We start from the raw sequence: 17,777 nt of genomic DNA on the forward strand, positions 1-17,777 counted from the left end.
GGGTTTAAAGTAAACATCTTATCTTGATGAAAGAAAAAAAACAGCCAAAATTTTTAAATTTTCCTATTTCTGGAAAAAAGTGGATTCAGTAGCAGTTGCACAACATTCAAATGCTTTAAAGTATTTTTCAGATGTTGCTAGACCTTTATTTTATTCATTTATTTATATGTGGTGCTGAGAATCGAACCCAGTGCCTCACACATGCTAGGCAAGCGTTCTACCACTGAGCCATAACCCCAGCCCCAGTATTCAAATTTTAATACCTTTAAGTAGAAGTCCCCTACCCCAAGTTGGCAAGAAAAAAAAAAATAGACCTTTTTTAGAAGATTTGCATAAAGGATGAGGTTAATGAATATTCTTTGCTCCAAAAGAAAATGCATATTTAATTAGAATAAATAAAATTTAAAAACTAAATTTATTTTAGTTTCACATTTATTTTAGTTTCACATTGTGTATTTTAGATTCACATTTAGAATATACGTCTATACCAAAATAAGCTAGCATCTGATTTTTAATGGGTTTGGAGAAATCCATTTTCAAATGCCTGTGGCATCTGTGATTACTTCCTTTAACAATTAGGAGGATTTTCATTTCCAGAAGGCATCAGTGCTGGAGGGCAGTGTCAGACATAATTAGGAAGGTTCCCACCTTCTGGAAGCTGCAGATCTTATCTTTCCCAGCCTGCCCTCTGCTCCTACCAAATGAAAACGATATTGTCAGCAACAAAGATTCTATTTATAGTCCTCAAGAAACTCTAAAACAAACCCAGAAAATCTATAAGGCACCAGAAAAAGGCTCCCAAGCCCCACTGCTGTTTGGACACAGGTGAACATAGCTGTGGTCAACTCCTCAGCAATAACGTTCAACTTGACATAAACTCAAGTCCAGAGCTCTTCAGTTGTGGCCAATCAGAGCGCAGCACAGAAAACCCATGTGCAGAGCTAATTCCTTCAGCAGAAGATAGAAAACTCAGCAAGAGCCTTTCCTACCAATTAAAGGTAGTCAATATTGATTATCTGAGGGATTTCCATGCTCAGGAAGCAAATTAGAAACTCAATACCTGAACTATTCCTAAATGTAGTTATCAACTTCAGAGTTTTATCTCATAAAACCAATTCAGCTTAGAGTTTAATTCTATTAAATTAGGGCTTAGAAATAAGATTTGCTCTAGAATGAATGCATCATTAGTTTTAAAATGCAATATACTGAAACCCAAAATGTGCTGTATTACAGTTTGAAAAATAAATGAGTACAAGTGGCATCTACATGCACTTCTCCCTAAATATATTTACCACGGGAAAAAGTGATCGTTCCTAGACACTGAGCTCTTTGGTAGGAGGGTGATGTGCCCTCTCATTAGTATAAAATAACTTCATTGGTCCCACACCTTTGTGTAAGTTTTGTTTACACTTCCTGTTTCCAAACACTGACAAGTGCCCAAAAGTGGCAATGGGGAGCAGCTATGTTTTTCTTGAATGTGGTAACCCTGTAGGCTACATGGAGACCCTGAAAGGAACTGCTCAGTGCTGTGTGAGTCACAACATGCTGCACAAAAGTTTTTGTTGTGCACATTTGTGTGTGGGTATGGTTGTGGTGCTGGGGACAGAACCCAGGGACACACAGTCAAGTGTGCTTTATGAATAAGATAGAGTCCACAAAGATTCTCCTTCCATGTGTTTTCAGGAACAGGATCCTCTGTGGCAAAAGGTGACACTACAAACATCCCAGATCAGACCTGGTGAAGGTGCTGGTCCTCCGAGACCCATCTTCCCCATGCAGAGGAGCGCCAGGGGCCAGCTATGTATGAAAAGCCCAGTGGGTGCGCATCTAGTCAACAGGGATATTACAAGACTGAGAATGATAAATGAAACAGAAAGAGGCTCAGACCATGTCAAAGAACCCCTGGGAAGGTCTGCGTTCTGGGGAGGACACTGCTGATCTTGATGCAGACAGACGACAGGCGATTTCCACCTCTAACAATGGGCAGAGCTGGGGCCTTTAGCACTAAAGCACATTCACCATTTAGAAAGGAAATGATGATGTTTCCATGAATGAGAACATATCGCACTCTATTTCAGGACCTGTGTCACATTCTTACGCCTGCTGAAACACAGCCACACGCGGTGTCATCCACTGTAAGAAAAACTAGTATTGCAGTGTCTCCTAAATAGATGGCATATGGATTAATCTAGCATTTGCATTTGGGAAGAATAATTTCAGCGTGAAACTTTTCCATAGTCCAAGATACAAAGCTAACACAAAGGACGTTCAGGGAGCTTCCAACAAAGGGAGGTGACCACAGTTTGGTCTGGTTTTAACACAGGATTTTTCAGGTAAACCATATCATGATGATGGAATTTTTAGTACCCTAACAATCCACAACTTTCAGTAAACAATGGGGCATGTAAAATGCAAAGGAAGGGAGAGGAGACCTGATTGATGATCTGGCTTCCCCTGGCTGAACTACCTCCCCACCCTTTCTCCTCCTTTTAAATGCTTCTCTTGTTGTCTTTATTCATGCAAACCCAAATCACCCACTGCCAAAGAAAACAAAACCATTCCTAAAAGGATACAAGGAGACAGTAAAGCCCTGCCTTCCTTTTCCCTGGGTAAGAGCAGTTGTGTAACTGAGTATGAGGAAGCCTTTCCAAATTTGCCCATAATGGGGAATTATATACAAAGGTTCTGTAAGGACAATGCACAGATTCCAGGTGAGGACCCATATCTCCCTAGTTGTCCCAAGTAAATTTCTAGAATGTAGTTATTACTTCATAAAAATAATCAAGATTGTCAGGTCAAATGGTAAGAGAGCATTGCTAAACTTAAATCTTATTATTGTCACATTGCCCTGTAAGGGGGTTAAAATTAACTTATTTTGTAAATTAAAGCCTTTATGACCCATTGCAAACATTCGAAGTGCTCAGAGGGAAGAAGCAGCCCTCCCTTGACTCATGGTATCTCTCTTATCAGCCATCTGAGACAGGGGAAGATTTTTTTGAATAGAAAGTCCACAGACCACTAACTGGATGCATTACCTTGAATAGGTCTTTTTTTTTTTTATTTCTCCAGCATCCAGTTTCCTTCTGTTCCAGAAGGATTATAGTCAATTCCAATGACTAGTAACAAAAGAATACTTAGAGAAGCAACAACAAGAAAGCTAACACAATAATCCTACCACCAAAAGTCAAAGAGGGAAAGAGAGAGGGAAACATGGGGAGAAACTGGCCAAAATCACCAAGATCTAAGGACAAACTGCTCCGTACATTCACCAAGCCTCGACAGGATACTCAACAATGTCAGCCAGGTGCAGCAGGGCGGGCCTGTAATCCCAACTCCTTGGGAGGCTGAGGAAGGAGGATCTCAAGTTCAAGGACAGCCTGGGCTACACAGTGAGAACCTGTCTCAAAATAAAAAAAAAAGGGCTGGGGGCGTGGGGTGCTCATCAGATCCCTGGGTTCAAGCCCCAGTACCAAAAAACAAAACAAAACAAAAAACCCACAAGATCTGCAAGTTGCCAAGGCAGCATGGCGCCGTGTACTTGGGAATGAAGACAACACGGGACACAGTGAGAGCGTCCTACCACATGTCTTTTCCGTACAACAGGAGCAGCTTGTGGACAAACACCAAAGAGACAGGAACAGCTAATTTAAAAAATAAAACACCAAGTCCTGTGGCCCATCTCAAATCGAGTTTGACAGTGAAGGTCACAACAACTTTTCTCCTTTGTTTAAAGATACTGCCTTGATCACTGCCATATATGAACAAAAAACACGATGGCAAAGACAAACCAGCCTGCATCAAAATCACCCCCGCATGCTCTCTTCCCCAACAGCTTTCTTCCTTTTCTAGTTTTTAAAAAGAAGACGAATTACCAAATTACTAACATTTTGAAAATGATAAATACAATTTTCCTTCAAGTATATTGCAAGTGACAGTCACCAAAATTTTCCAAGCAATGGCCTCAGCTGGTTTTTGAAAGCTCTCTGGGCTCCTTAAGGTCTTACAACTTTTCAAACACTTCCATTTTGTTCCTGCTTTTCTTATCTTCATTCCCTCTCTTACGTGTGTGTGTGTGTGTGCGCGTGTGTGTGTGTGTGTGTGTGTGTTTCTATTTTTCTAGGCCCACCAATCACGGGGAGTGGTAAAGCATTCAAGTTTTTAAAAACTGTTTGAGCCAGTTGTAAGATTCATTGTCTGTAAAGAAAATTACTTTGGCCTCCAACATGTGTTTTCAATACAAATGCATCGCATAAAAAGTAAAAGACCTCTTGTCTACCATGGCAATTCTCATGGAGCCATTTTGGTCTTTACAGAAAGATCTCACTTCTATCTTAGTGGAAAAAAAAAAAAAAAAAAAAAGAATGAGACAAAGCAGACTCGGCACCCTCCTGGGGCCTGTTCTCTATTTCTCCCATGCTGTCTCTTAAAGACACTAGCACTTGATAAAAGTTTAGGCCTTCCTGGTCCAGAACTGGCTGGTCATTTCTGTGGAAGTGACTGAAGACATTAGCACAACTTCACCATAAAAGCCTGAACAACAAGTATCAAGGAGCCACTGCCTGGGCCTTATCACCTGCCAGGTCCTTTCTCCACTTGGCACTTTCCCAGCCAACAGGACAGGGGAAGGAAATGACAATTTCTTCCAGTTCCTTTTCCAGATTCTCTGATGGAAACTGTGTCGTTCGTCTGTTTTTGCAGAGATTTCTAAAGAATTCTGACTCTCAAAATCATCTTCTTACCAACTGCCCTTCTAAGTGAGCATTGCTTTTTGAGATTATCTCAGAAGCCAGGAAAGAAAAATGGTCCCACAGGGCTCAGTGATAGAGCATTTGCCTCGCATGTGTGAGGCACTGGGTTCAATTCTCAGCACCACATGAAACTAAGTAAGCCAAATAAAGGTATCGGGTCCATCTGCAATAAAAATACTTAAAAAAATAATAATAACCTACAATGGTGAACAGTGCCAGGGAAATTGGAAGGTTTTGGAGTGGACCCCTCTAGCTGTTCATCCCAGTTCCTTTTCTAATCGCATACAAATTATGTGGTTTTCTGTCCTTTCGTCCCAACCTTAAAATAGAAGGTACAAATTCCTAACAAGGTTAGATGAAATCAACTATATTGTAGTAAACTACTCAAAATGTGGTGATTCAGATTTGAGGAGAAGACATTCACAGTGGTTGCTTTCAAAATCTGTAGGTGCTCCTTCCAAACTTTTGAGTTACCCAGAGCACACTATCCCACCTTCCCAGAGAAAAATCTCAAGACACATGTCCTAGCTTCCCCTATAACCTGGACTCTTGAAATGGGAAGCCCCCACGGGTTATGCAGAGAAAGAGGCCACATATTGACCACATGTTATGGGGGCACAGCTCATAGGTCGCTAGATGCTGCCTGGTTCTGGGACTGGTTGCAACACAGGCTGAGACTCCTGTGGCTGGTCTGTTCTGTGGTGTGTTTCTAGAACTTTCCTGGAAGCCCAGTTTGGGAGCTGTACCTTAGGCCTTCTCACTGATCTTATGAGCTCTCCTTTGACTTACCTAGGGTGAATTCTGATGCCTGTAAGAGTCCCACCAAATGCCCATTTGAAAGTTCTCTGTGTGAGGTTCACATAAAGGAAAAAGCTTCCATGTTAATTTCCTATTACCCCCTCAGGCTTTGTCATCCCACCCTCACCTCAAAGACCAAAGAGGGACAGAAAGATGTGAAAAAAGGCACCCACCCCAAAACTTCCACTCATCAGCCTGACAGCACACAACCTCAGAGCCAATTCTCATCTCTGGGAAATGGCTGACTGGCACAACTGGCAAAGATCACTTAGGAGAGTCCATCCCTGGAGGAACAGGGCAGCGAAAGGTAGGTTTTAGTGTGTAGGCAGTGACAGCCAGTGGAGGGTCATGATGGTGTCCTAGTGGGTAGACCCCAATGGAGGGTGGCCCAAAAGGGACCAGAGACTAAAGACATTAGGAAGAAACACACCCTCTTTTGTCTAAGACTGTCAGGCGGTTAACATTAACCAAAGCTACCCTGCAGCCAGAGAGAATCCACTCACGGGACAGAGTATGCACAGGACCAGTTTTCAATTCAGAAAAAGTCAGGAAGGGGGAAGAACACACAGTGATGGTGACCATATGCTCAGGTTCCCGCATGCATCCTCTGCATTCTGAGGTTATATTATGGAGGCCTTCTTCCCAGACAGATCGTTTTCAATATTATAAGACAGACACTACATGCATTAGATCATCACAATAGTCTGTGATGCATGGACCTTTCTTAGATCCTTTACATCTTGCAAAGTATCTAGCCAAGTGTCCTGAATTTGGGAGATGTTTTGGTAAGAGTGAGTGCATAATTGAGGCATATTTTAGTCAACCTTTTTAGTTTCATAATTTCTTATTAGTGAATTCTGATTAATTTATACACAGCCAAATTCTTCTGTTATGTAAATGATCACAGAGTATGCGATAATTCTAGCTACAAAGTACAAAGCCAAAGCTTTTACAGTTACTCTTATTTTGTGCTTTTGCCTCATCTAAGCTCTCTGAGATGCCTTTAATTTTGGTGTATGTTTTGTGTACTCCTAATAGATTATTGGCACACTTTACAATCCAGTGCCAGACTTCAAGACTTTACTCACTTGAGCTTAGCAAGCACGTGGTCAGCTTCCAAGTCTGACTTCTTTAACCTTCTCCCAGCGAGTCTCCCCATCATTGTAGTTAATTTTAATACTTGTTCTCAAAACCATCCCTCAGTTACTCAAGGAACACTGGCTAACCACTCTGTGCCAGGCACTGTGCTCAGTGCCAAGGACGCTGTGATGCACACAGAGGTCAGAGAGTGACAGACACTAACAGAACTGCATTATCAACTGTGCATCCAGACCCATAAGGTGCACAGAGAATAATGTAAGAAAGCAAAACAGGGGCCTGACAAGGCCCAGCAGGGAACAGCTGCTAGCTTCCCTATGAAAGGAGTATCTGAAGGGGTGTCATAACCTGAAATGGCCACATATTCATCATGTCTCCTACCCTGAAGTGGCAACTACCTCCTCCCCCCTTGAAATGGCCTCAAGACAGGTTTTGACCATTAAAGTCGGTAGAAGAGACACTGCATGAGTTCTGAGCCTAGACCTCACGAGACTGCAGCTTCTATCACGCTGCTGGAACATCTTCAACACCACGAACTAAGCACAGGCTAGTTTCCCTACAAATAAGCAACGTGACTGACAGGCACAGGCATCCCAGCTGTCACAGCTGAGGTCCCCAATGAGCCATCACAGGCCAACAGCACAGGTGAGCCATCCTAGATAAACTCAGTCAAAATGACTGACTCACAGACATGTTAGCAATGGCAGAGCTCTTTTTTGGGGATGATTGTTATGCAGCAGATGCTAACTGATACAACTGGGATCTGAAAATGACAAAATATTAAATGAATGAAGAGTCTACTGCATGTGACAAGGATCTGGGTAGAGGCAATTTCTGGGGAAGTTCCCCAAGGCAGTCATGTGAGATATACAGGAAGACAGGTATGGCCAAACTCCACCAGAGGGAACAAGGTACCTCCATGAAGCCTCCAAGGTATGTGTTCCTTAGAGAAGCTCTTCAGTTTCTCTGGATTCCTACATCTGAGACCAATCTCCCTACTGTCCAATATTCTCCATTCATAATTATGCACCCATATCCTGTTCATTTCTTTCCTCCTACTCACTCCCAGATCCAGGTCCTGGGCACAGAGTTCTGAGCAATGATTTGGGAGAAATCTGAACTGCCAAGACTCGGAGCAGCATCCACTTGTGTCTGAGAACATGGCACTTCCCTGGGGAAGGCTGTGGACTTGCTTTTCTCTTAGTGATAGCAAACGCCCCTTGTCTCCTCAAAGCCTATGAAAGTCCATAACTTTTCAAAGAGTTTTTGGCCTCAACTTGCTTTTGTGTCTTTATTCTTTATTTAAAAACTAAGATAACACAATATTTGTCCAGAACAGATTTTATCCTCGGGGTTGATCCTTTAACAATTTTTCACTTGGCTATGATGGGCATTTGAGTTAGGCTCTCTGCCAAAGCAGGATTTGATTCAAGGATATGGGTACAGGGAGCTTATTTTGGAGGTGAACCCAGGAAGAATGAGGGAGGGAGGAAGGAGGAAGGAGAAAGCAGTAATAGCACCCTAGCGGGCCACTAACCACTGTGGGCATCTAGTGCTTAATCCCTGGAGCATCTCCGAGGAAGACTTACAGATGGAACCTCTGAATTGCCGCACCACAGGCTGGGGAGGTAGGGTGTTTATTCTCCCACTCAGCTCAAGTCCCTTCTTGATTTGAGGTTGCTCCTGGAGGCATTAAATTACTAGCATGTCACAATGCCCTCTGCTTCATCTATGCTACGTGTATGGCCTCGTGATATCCCTTAGATTAAGAAACAGAGACACTGAAGAGGACCCTAAGAGTAGCTAGCAACAGTCTACCTCAACAGGAGAACTCAGGGATGGGCCAAGGGTGAGTGCTAACAGGAACAGCTACACTAACATTAAGAGAATAATAAGCCAAGTCCATGTCAGGTGCTTCTCCTGAGTCATCTCATGCAATGCTCAAACCAACACTATAAGGTTATTGTGAGCACCATTTGACAGACAAGGTAACTGGTTCCTGAGCAAGTGGGATACAGCCAGATCCTCAGCCTGGTCCTGATTCAATTACCCATGCCCCCAAACATCAGGTCAGTTGGCAAGGGAAGTTGTGCACCGTAGACCCAGCAACACCCCCTCGTATCCTGGTAACTGTGAGGACAGGAGACCTGACCTTTGCCTCAGAGTCAACACAGCCTCTACCAGACCACTATAGAACTTCTGCCCCATATTCCAGTCTTCTGATTCTTGGTGAGCCTCATTTAAAATGCTGTGCCTAAAGACCAGTGTCTTCTTTCTATGCTAATCCACGTGGTACTTAACACTTTGCTCTTGTGATATTAATTTGATAACATACACTTAATGAGAAGGTGTAATGAACACTGATGATTTTCTGGGCATTGAGCAAACCTGTTTCTCTAGCTACTGACTTCCATAGATGGCCTCTCCACAGTCAGGGCAGGCTTGCTGAGAAGGGAGGCCCAGGGGCCTAATGTTTACTTGAGAATCTACCGTGGACAGTGGCCTAAGCTTGATCAATCAAAGGCCTTCTCCTAAGACTCTGTCTCTTGAGCAACTACAACTTACAGAAGGTAGTTATTCTTTTATTAAAGTAGCAAGGCTGGCCAGCCAGGTCATTCCCACTGGAGCGGGTACTGGGCCTCTGTGTTCATGCCACCAGCTCCCCGGGGCTCCCTCAGTCCTGCCTGTTCCCACACTTTGTCCCCCAATCTCCAGATGATGAAGTTGCTTCCTTCCTTCCTCTCCTCCCAATAAATTCCTTTTTGTTGAATTTCCCTGAGTTGGTCTCAATGTAACCAAGAGCTGTAACTGATAGAGGGTAGAAAACCCAATGGTGAGATCTGCAGTGTTCATGTCACCCACTGAAGGAGAATGACCTATTCATATGCAACAGTTGCTTAGTGACATCCTCAGCAGCTCCCTGGGTCCCCTCTGAAAGTTATATGTGGTTCATCTCATCATGTGAACGCAAAATGTACCTGGCCACACAAGGGAATTCCACAGACACTGTAACAAACCTAAGCATATTAACTAACACGTTTTTTTTTTCATTGAAATGCAGAGTACCTTGAAATGCACAGTATAAATGTTACTCAGTGTTCTGAAAGGTTCTCTTGCATGTTTTTTTTTCCCCCTTCATCTTCTTTAATAAACTGCCATCCCTCTCTTGATCGGTCATATACCCAGACTCCATATTTTTATTTCAATACTCTGCATTATCAGTTTATAATCTAAGGGCTTTAAGCCAGCTATTGATCTGCTTTTTAAAAAACACTTTTATTCTTTCTCATGACTTCATAATCTTCTTTATACCATTTTTCTGCCTGGGAAATTCCATCCTTTGAAAATGGTCAATGTTGTCCTATTAAATTTAAATTAGGACAAAAAGGTCCAGTGCTCTGGATGGATCCGTCTAGGCCCATGTTCTTTGAGAATATGTCACATTAACCTCCACAGTTGCCAGGCATATTTACAATAGTCTTTTAAAAATCTTATCATGGTCAAGGCACACATAAATTGTACAACTTTAGAAACACAGTCGGTAGCGGAGCCGCAAATTCATGGTGTAGCAACCTACAGGGTGTTTTAGAAAAGACAGCATTTTAAATACGACTCATGAATAAGCAAACAGCCTCGACCACCCAAATCAACTCCAAGAGTAAACACAGAGGGAATGTTTAGTTAAATTTTAGATGCCATTTGACTAGGGAACAGGGCTAAAACTTATCAGCAGAGAATGAATTATGTCAATACCAAAAACACTAAGCAACTGCAGAGAACCATCTTCAAGCAAAAGTTACACAGGCAAAGGGCTAACTATTTATGCACCACAGATAAAATACACTCAACTACAAAGGGCTTGCCGTGCAAAAGATAACGGGAGAAATGCTTTCGAATACATAGGATATACATACATAACTTATTTGTGTATTTGCATGACTGTATTTAAGGATTACCATGGGAAATAAATATGACTTACACATACACAGGAAGGAAAAAAAAAAAAACCCACAGGCAGCTGTTAACTTGTCTCTATCTATAAATCCTGGCACTTGACTTGTGGAAGTCCACTACCCTGACATGCAGCAAAGATCTGTGGAGGTAGCAACACTCACTAAGTGCAGGAACTAAAGAGAAACCAGAGATGTCTCACAATTTTTAACCCTGTTTCTTGTGTGTATAGAAAGAAGTAAGGGTCTCCTGCTCTAAGCAAGTTCTTTGGAGACAGGAACTTTGGGATCACAGTGTCCTAAAACAGTGCTTGGAACAAAGTAGATGCTCAATAAACATTAGCTTAATGAAATTCAGCTCTCCCATCTCTTCTCTCAGTGCCTAGCCTCCATGTGGGTGTCAAAGCAGTTCAATTCAGCTTTCTGAGTTTCTTGAAAATAATAATCAGTTATATACCAATACTGACTATTAAGCACAAAAGTCAAAATCTCATCTTCTCTATCTGCCTCGCTATAAATCTATTTGTATGTGAGATTCAAGGACAAACAGATCCCTGATAATCAGTTTATATACAGTTTCGATTTGCCGCTTACATTTTGCATAAATTGGGGAACTGGAGAGGATTTCCCCCTACGTCACTGGGCATTGACCAAGCCATGCAAGTTATGTATTTACCTTCTCAACTAGCAGGCTAAAGGCAATGCCAACAAGAAAGCACTGCCTCCAGCCAACCCGCGGAACCACCAAGCATCACCATGAGGGTGGCAGGCCATCCATCTGTTCAGACTTACAGGGTAAAAACAAGCCACAAGGGAACAGAAACCAGAACAAGGGCAGAAAAAGGAACAAGTCTCACACCAGTCCTACCCTGACCTACCAGCCATTTTTCCTTTTTCCTAAGGAGGTGAAGGATACTCAGACAAGGGTCCATTATTCTCTATTTCTTAGATAAGACTTGACTTGGAAAATGGTATGTGTAAACCATGTGAGAGCAAACCCCTTTTTCTTTGCTCATAAAGTCACTCAGAGAAAAAGACATTCTGAGATATAGTCCCCAATTCAAATTAAATTCAAAGTCAGTTCAGAACCATGCAAGTGTTGGTATTTGTTATGAGTACCTGCCCTCCCTATATTAGCTAGAGCTGAACATGAACATTAGCAGGTACCAGGCAGCAGCTGACATGGGGAGATAAAGTGAGACATAAATACCTCATTTCTTTCTTCTAACTTTTACTCATATACTACTCACCATCAGACCAACTATGACTCACTGGCAATTTTTTTTTTTTAAAGGAATCCTTAAACAATGTCTTGCACTGACTCAACAATACATAGGCCAATCAAAGAGAGAATCTCGTCATTGAACAGCTCCCATGACTGTCTTGCATGTACCAATGAGCTGTGGATTCCAAGGAAGCATCTCGCAGATGGATAAGAGTAAGTGTTCAATATTGATAGTGTTTTCAAGTTCTAATTGGTTACCTATTGACACAGATTAACAGAAACCCACTTGTGAGTCAAGATTTGCTTGGCACATGACATTCTGTGATGCCAGATTTTAGCCATCATGTCATAGCCTGGCTGGAAAAGAAAAAATGCTGGAAACTCATGCGCCAGGAATGAGCAGCCTATTAAGATCTGAAAAGCTGTCATCCACGCTGAAAGGACTTGCATCAGCCACCGAGGATATATTTTAAACCGCCTGTCCGCAAGAAAACTTTAATAATGCAGCCCTGCTCTAATGTCTTGTGAGAGGAGAGGCAATTTTACTTCTTCTATTAACCCAACGTGATTACAATGGCTTATTTCATGGAATATTAAGTTCAAATTCTGCTCCCTGGGAGGACAATAAAAAAAAAAAAAAAAAAAAAAAAGAGCATGCTTATGACTTTGCCCGAAATAGCCACAGGACCACAGCTCCTTGGTGCTTTTAATGCATCCAAGCAGTAATCTACCATAATTCGCTAATGGTGAAATAAATTAGTGACCAAATAATAACCTGAAAAGATGACATCAAGATGGAAAGCAAATGTTTATCTTTTGCAAAGGACAGGCTCACAAAGCTTAGGATAGTCTCTTACCAATTCCTCTTTTAAAAAAACATCAAGTCCTCATTAGATACTTCTGAAGGTAGTTGTCTAACAGTGAGACCATAACCAGACTAGCTAACAAAATAAATAATTAGCTCGAAGAGCAACAAGCAGCTTCATAGCCACCTGAACCAGAAAAATACTTAGGGAAATTAGAGAGGGCTTCCTCTAAGAATTCCCAATGAGGTCTACTCCTCAGGAAATATTTTCACGAGTAATTTTATTGATGAAAAATGGCAGATCCATCATAATGTGGGTCACCCAGGATCTTTCAGAGGTCCCACCGCAAGATTGTACAGCCAACTTTGTGACCTATATTCTGATTTTTAATTGTAAATGCAATTGGAATAAGGTTGGAATAAGGGTCATGATTAGTTACCCAGTACTCCTAAAAGCCAATAGGCATCGCTCACTGGTTCCCAAAAGTCATGATCAACACTTATTCTTAATGGCTTTCATTCTCCAATATGGCTCCTGTCTGCTAATGACTTACCATGTAAATGGAAGGTGATCATTTTTGAATAGCAAGGGACAGGAAGTTCATTTTCCTTGGATCTGCGTGCCCTTTGTATAGTACATGAAGCATTAAAGTTTGGACAGTTAAAATTTTTATAATTTTGTCTTTTAAAAAAAATTCATCTTTTGACCCAAGTTGACAAACATTTAATTGTGAATAAAGATTTGCTCCACACACGGCACTCTAGGATGCTAGATTCAGGTTATGAAACTCTCCACCTCGGGCTTCCATAAGCAATGTTCATTTCATGGGATGGGGCCCATAGTTGCTTAACTATTCCAGAGGTGGCAGTGCCCAAATTAGCCCTGTCTGTAGCAGGACAGCTTATTTGAAAATAGCCAAGTTCATCAACTACAAAACAAGCTTCTTAAATCCGTGGAAAACACGAGTAAATAAAATCCTCTGACTGAATTTATACATGTTTCTTTATCATAAGTGGCATATTAAAGTAAAACCAAGAAGAGTGAACTCACACCAATGGCTCAGAAATGACATGTTGCCTTATGGATGTGATTTATCACTGTTTTTACTTTACTAGAGCAAAACAAAACAAGAAAAAAAAAAAACACATTTACCTGTAACAGTTTTATTTAAGAAATGCAAATGGTAAATGGAATTGTAATCAGAAGCCAACAGAAAACAAGGGATGTTGAAAGTTGAATATACATAGAAATAGTGCTATGACTCTTTAAAAGGGAAAAAAAAAAAGTGCATATGAATACGGTAATGCTTGTTTTCACTCTCTCTGCGGAGGAGTTCCCTGTTTGTGGCCCAGGTGAGAAAACGATCTGATAAGAGGAGCCAGGCTAAACGGCAAACATCCCAACCTGATGTATTTCTTCAGCCCTGACCTTCAGATAAAAATCGCACAGAAATCTGCAAAACCTCCAAATACCCAGCACCACATGCTTCCAACATTTGCAGACACAACAGCCGGGAGGGGGATAAAAAAGTAAAGAGAAAAATGAAACAAAGGTATCGCTACTGAAAACAGCCTTTTTCCCTTCGAGGTCTCAGGATTCGGGTCAGACAAACGTGATGGCTGCCTTGGCCATGTCTTCTGTGGCCGTGCGTGCGCAGGCACGTGTGCTGGTGACACATGTGTGTGTCTATCATTGTTAGGCGTGTGTGTACCCCGTATCAAGTGTGTGGGGAGTTCACATGAGATATATTATATACATACTGTGTGCATATTTAAGAAGAAAAAAAAAACTTCAAACGGTAAAAATTTATTGCACTGTGAAATTAGCTAAAATTATGACAACTGTAAGAAAAAAAATTATACGGGCAAAATTTGGGTCTGGTGGAAGAATTCTTTGATGTCTGGATTCCAATTTAACCCCCGACTGAGTTCTAAGAATCAAATGAACAAAGTATATCATACACCCCAAGTCTGCCTGTCAGCACGAGTCATCATTTTTTATTTTATTCTTTCCAGCTGCATGTATTTACAGGACTGTTCTGACATTTCCTCCCCTCAAAATGTACACATTCACTGCTACGGGCAGTTGCCAAATACATTTGTAAAACAGTTCAGCCCTGTGTTTGTTTATTCATTATGCATCTCTATCAGTCCCAATAAATATGTAGCACTCTAATTTTTTACATTTGCTATTATGTCAGCCTTTCGTATATTTGACTTAGGTGTTTATGCTGGAATCTATACAACCCACGTTTTTTTAAATATCTGAAGTACACATGGGAAATAAAATGGAATATTCCTACACAAAAAATTCACATGTCTGCTGCCTTGCTGCATAGGATGGGTAAAAAGAATTTTGAAAAAAATGAGGATTCTAATTACACAGATTTCAAAACATCCCTGCACATACAAATAATGTGGTGATCTCGCCTTGATCTTAAACAGTGATTGCACAGAACTGGACACATCCACAAATGGGTGTTTTATAGACCCAAGGCTGGCAGCAGTGGACAATCACACACACCACACTGGAGAACTCCACATCCGAATTGCCTGTATATGCTGCATACAAAAATAACTTTACCCCAGTATATGGCTATTAAGTGAGCTAAGTCTGCGAATATTTTAAAGCAGTTATAAATGTTTAAAATGTTCATAATAAATCTAGGTTGTTTAAAGAATATTTCCAAATAACATAAAATATTTAGTTTCCCCCACCCAATCCATAAAAAGATAAGATTTATCACAAAATGTTTGAGGAATAATCAGCCATTTTTGGCTAATATATTTTAATATTTATACACATGACACATGCTGAATATAAATGATACATCGTGATTTCCCATAGTGTATGGAATTTATACAATTAACCGCAAGATCCAATGGCTTCAAGGCACGTAAAGTGCAAACACAGTTACAAGGTTTTGCTGATTATTGTTATAAATCTTATAAAGCATAAAAGCATTAAAGTATATTCTGTTTACACCATTCATTTTAAAGCACAGCATATAAAAATATTATTATTTCTTATTAAAAGATTTATATTTTTCTGGCTTTTTTCTTTTATAAGGTAAATTTATTTGCCAGTATTCAAAAAATACTTTCTATTTTTTCCACTCCCAAATATGTGTTTGAAATATACCCCGAGATTCAATATCAATTTTCTAGTTATTTCTCAAGGGTTGTATTTGTTCACAATAATAGCAGTAAACATTCAGGCATTATTCGTTTGGTTTCTCCAAAGTGTTTAAATATAAAAAGAATCAAATAACAAAGGCACGATGAGTCAAATTGCTTATTTTGCACACATCTGATAACTGTATACATATGTATGCACTTAAGCATGTATATTTCTGGCACACCATTAATCATCAATGACAAAATCATGTTATCAATCCACCTCCACTGAACATTAAATGTTTTAATATTCATACAAATTGCATCAAAATATATATATGTGGTTTTGCTTTTTAAATTAAGACTTTGGTCCTTCGTGACATATTTTTCAATGGACCTTTCCATTCCTTCTTAGCCATATGTGATGTTTAAATGTACTTGAGACTAAAAATCTGCAATAAATTCTACAGCACGCCCCCAAACTATCCAGTGTCTGAATTTTTTTTTTTTTTTTTTAAAGAAGCTAAAGCCAGAGCATATGAAATGTGAAGTGGAAACATCCCAACGTCTGCTTGCATGATCCTGGGGTTGTCTACCCTTTAGTAAAAAGGCACTGGATTCTACAGCTGCTTATCAAATCAGCTTTATGTTTCTGGAATGAGTTCCTGCTGCTGAGCTTGAATTTGTGGACAGTCATGAAAAAATATTCTATAAGATTGATCTAGCTCACAATAGCACCTCTTGAGAGACATGTAAGTTTTATCAAACCCAGGTACACTTGCATAGCTAAAGGATACAGTAACAGGATGAACCTCTGTCTGCATACAAACGCATGCTAATACATTTAATATATTTACTTGCATTAAGGCCACATACATATTAAATGTCTTGCCTAGGTGCCAGTGATAAGAGCCACACATGAGGTCTACATTTGTGCACTATCAGTAATGTATATTTGTTAATTTGTAGATTTATATCAGCCAAAGTACATTGTCACTTTCTTTTCTTTATGTTCCTTACTCCACCAGTTCTGGCCATCAGAAGAAAGAAAATATTTAAGCATAGAAATAGTTCTTTTCATCTACCACCCAATTCACACGTGGACTAGAAATTCATTAACTCCCCACACCATTTGTTTGTTAATCTGGAATACTGCAAAGAACTGAAAAATACCATATTATTCTTAGTTTTCTTCATCATGTAAAACAAACCCCTAGAAAATGCCTAGAATCAGCTTTTGTTTCTTTTTTCAACTAGGCCTAATAATGTCCTTTCTCAACCACCCATGCGCACGCGCGCACACGCATACACATGTACACACACACACAAAACCCACCGTGTGAATTCACAGTCCACATCTGGCTCCCAAACAGAGTTGTACATTTGCAAGCACAACATCTTAAATATTGGAGGCCAATTTGGATTTGTTTAAAATCTATGATACGACTGAGAAGTCATGCTAAATAGGAGCCCTGGTAACTTTATTTTTAATGATGACTTTCAAAAAAAAAAAAAAAAAAAAAAAAAACAAGGTAAGGGAGAGAGATCAGCCGGGTGAATGTAAAAATTGTTAATCTTAAATTTCTACAAACCCAAGTGTCAGAGTAAGCATGTATGGCGCATCAAGCATAACAAAAAGAAACGAGGTGGGGGGGGGGGTCCCAGGCACTTGCTTCCTTGAATCCCTCTGAATACATTTCACAATTCATCAGTTTTTGTCTTTCCTGCCACGAATGAGGACAATCAGACCAGACACCCATTAGATTTTTCATGCAATTTTTTTTTCTTGTTCATGACATGTTGGCAGGGAGGATGGCAATTCTGAAATCTTACCAAATGAGAAAAATGTCAGAAGCTGAACTGACAGCTAGTGGTTACTATGGTGATCGGTGATATTGAAAAAATAAAATAAGACTCGGTTAATTCAAAAGGAATCAAGTTGGGTATTTTTAAGCCAGTTGATACAGATGAAAACTTAATCCTGATATTGGGACATTATCTTTTCGAGCTAACAGCCAAAGACACCATTTAGCTTA

Source organism: Sciurus carolinensis, chromosome 16 (genome assembly GCF_902686445.1).
Source record: "Sciurus carolinensis chromosome 16, mSciCar1.2, whole genome shotgun sequence".
Taxonomy (NCBI): Eukaryota; Metazoa; Chordata; class Mammalia; order Rodentia; family Sciuridae; genus Sciurus; species Sciurus carolinensis.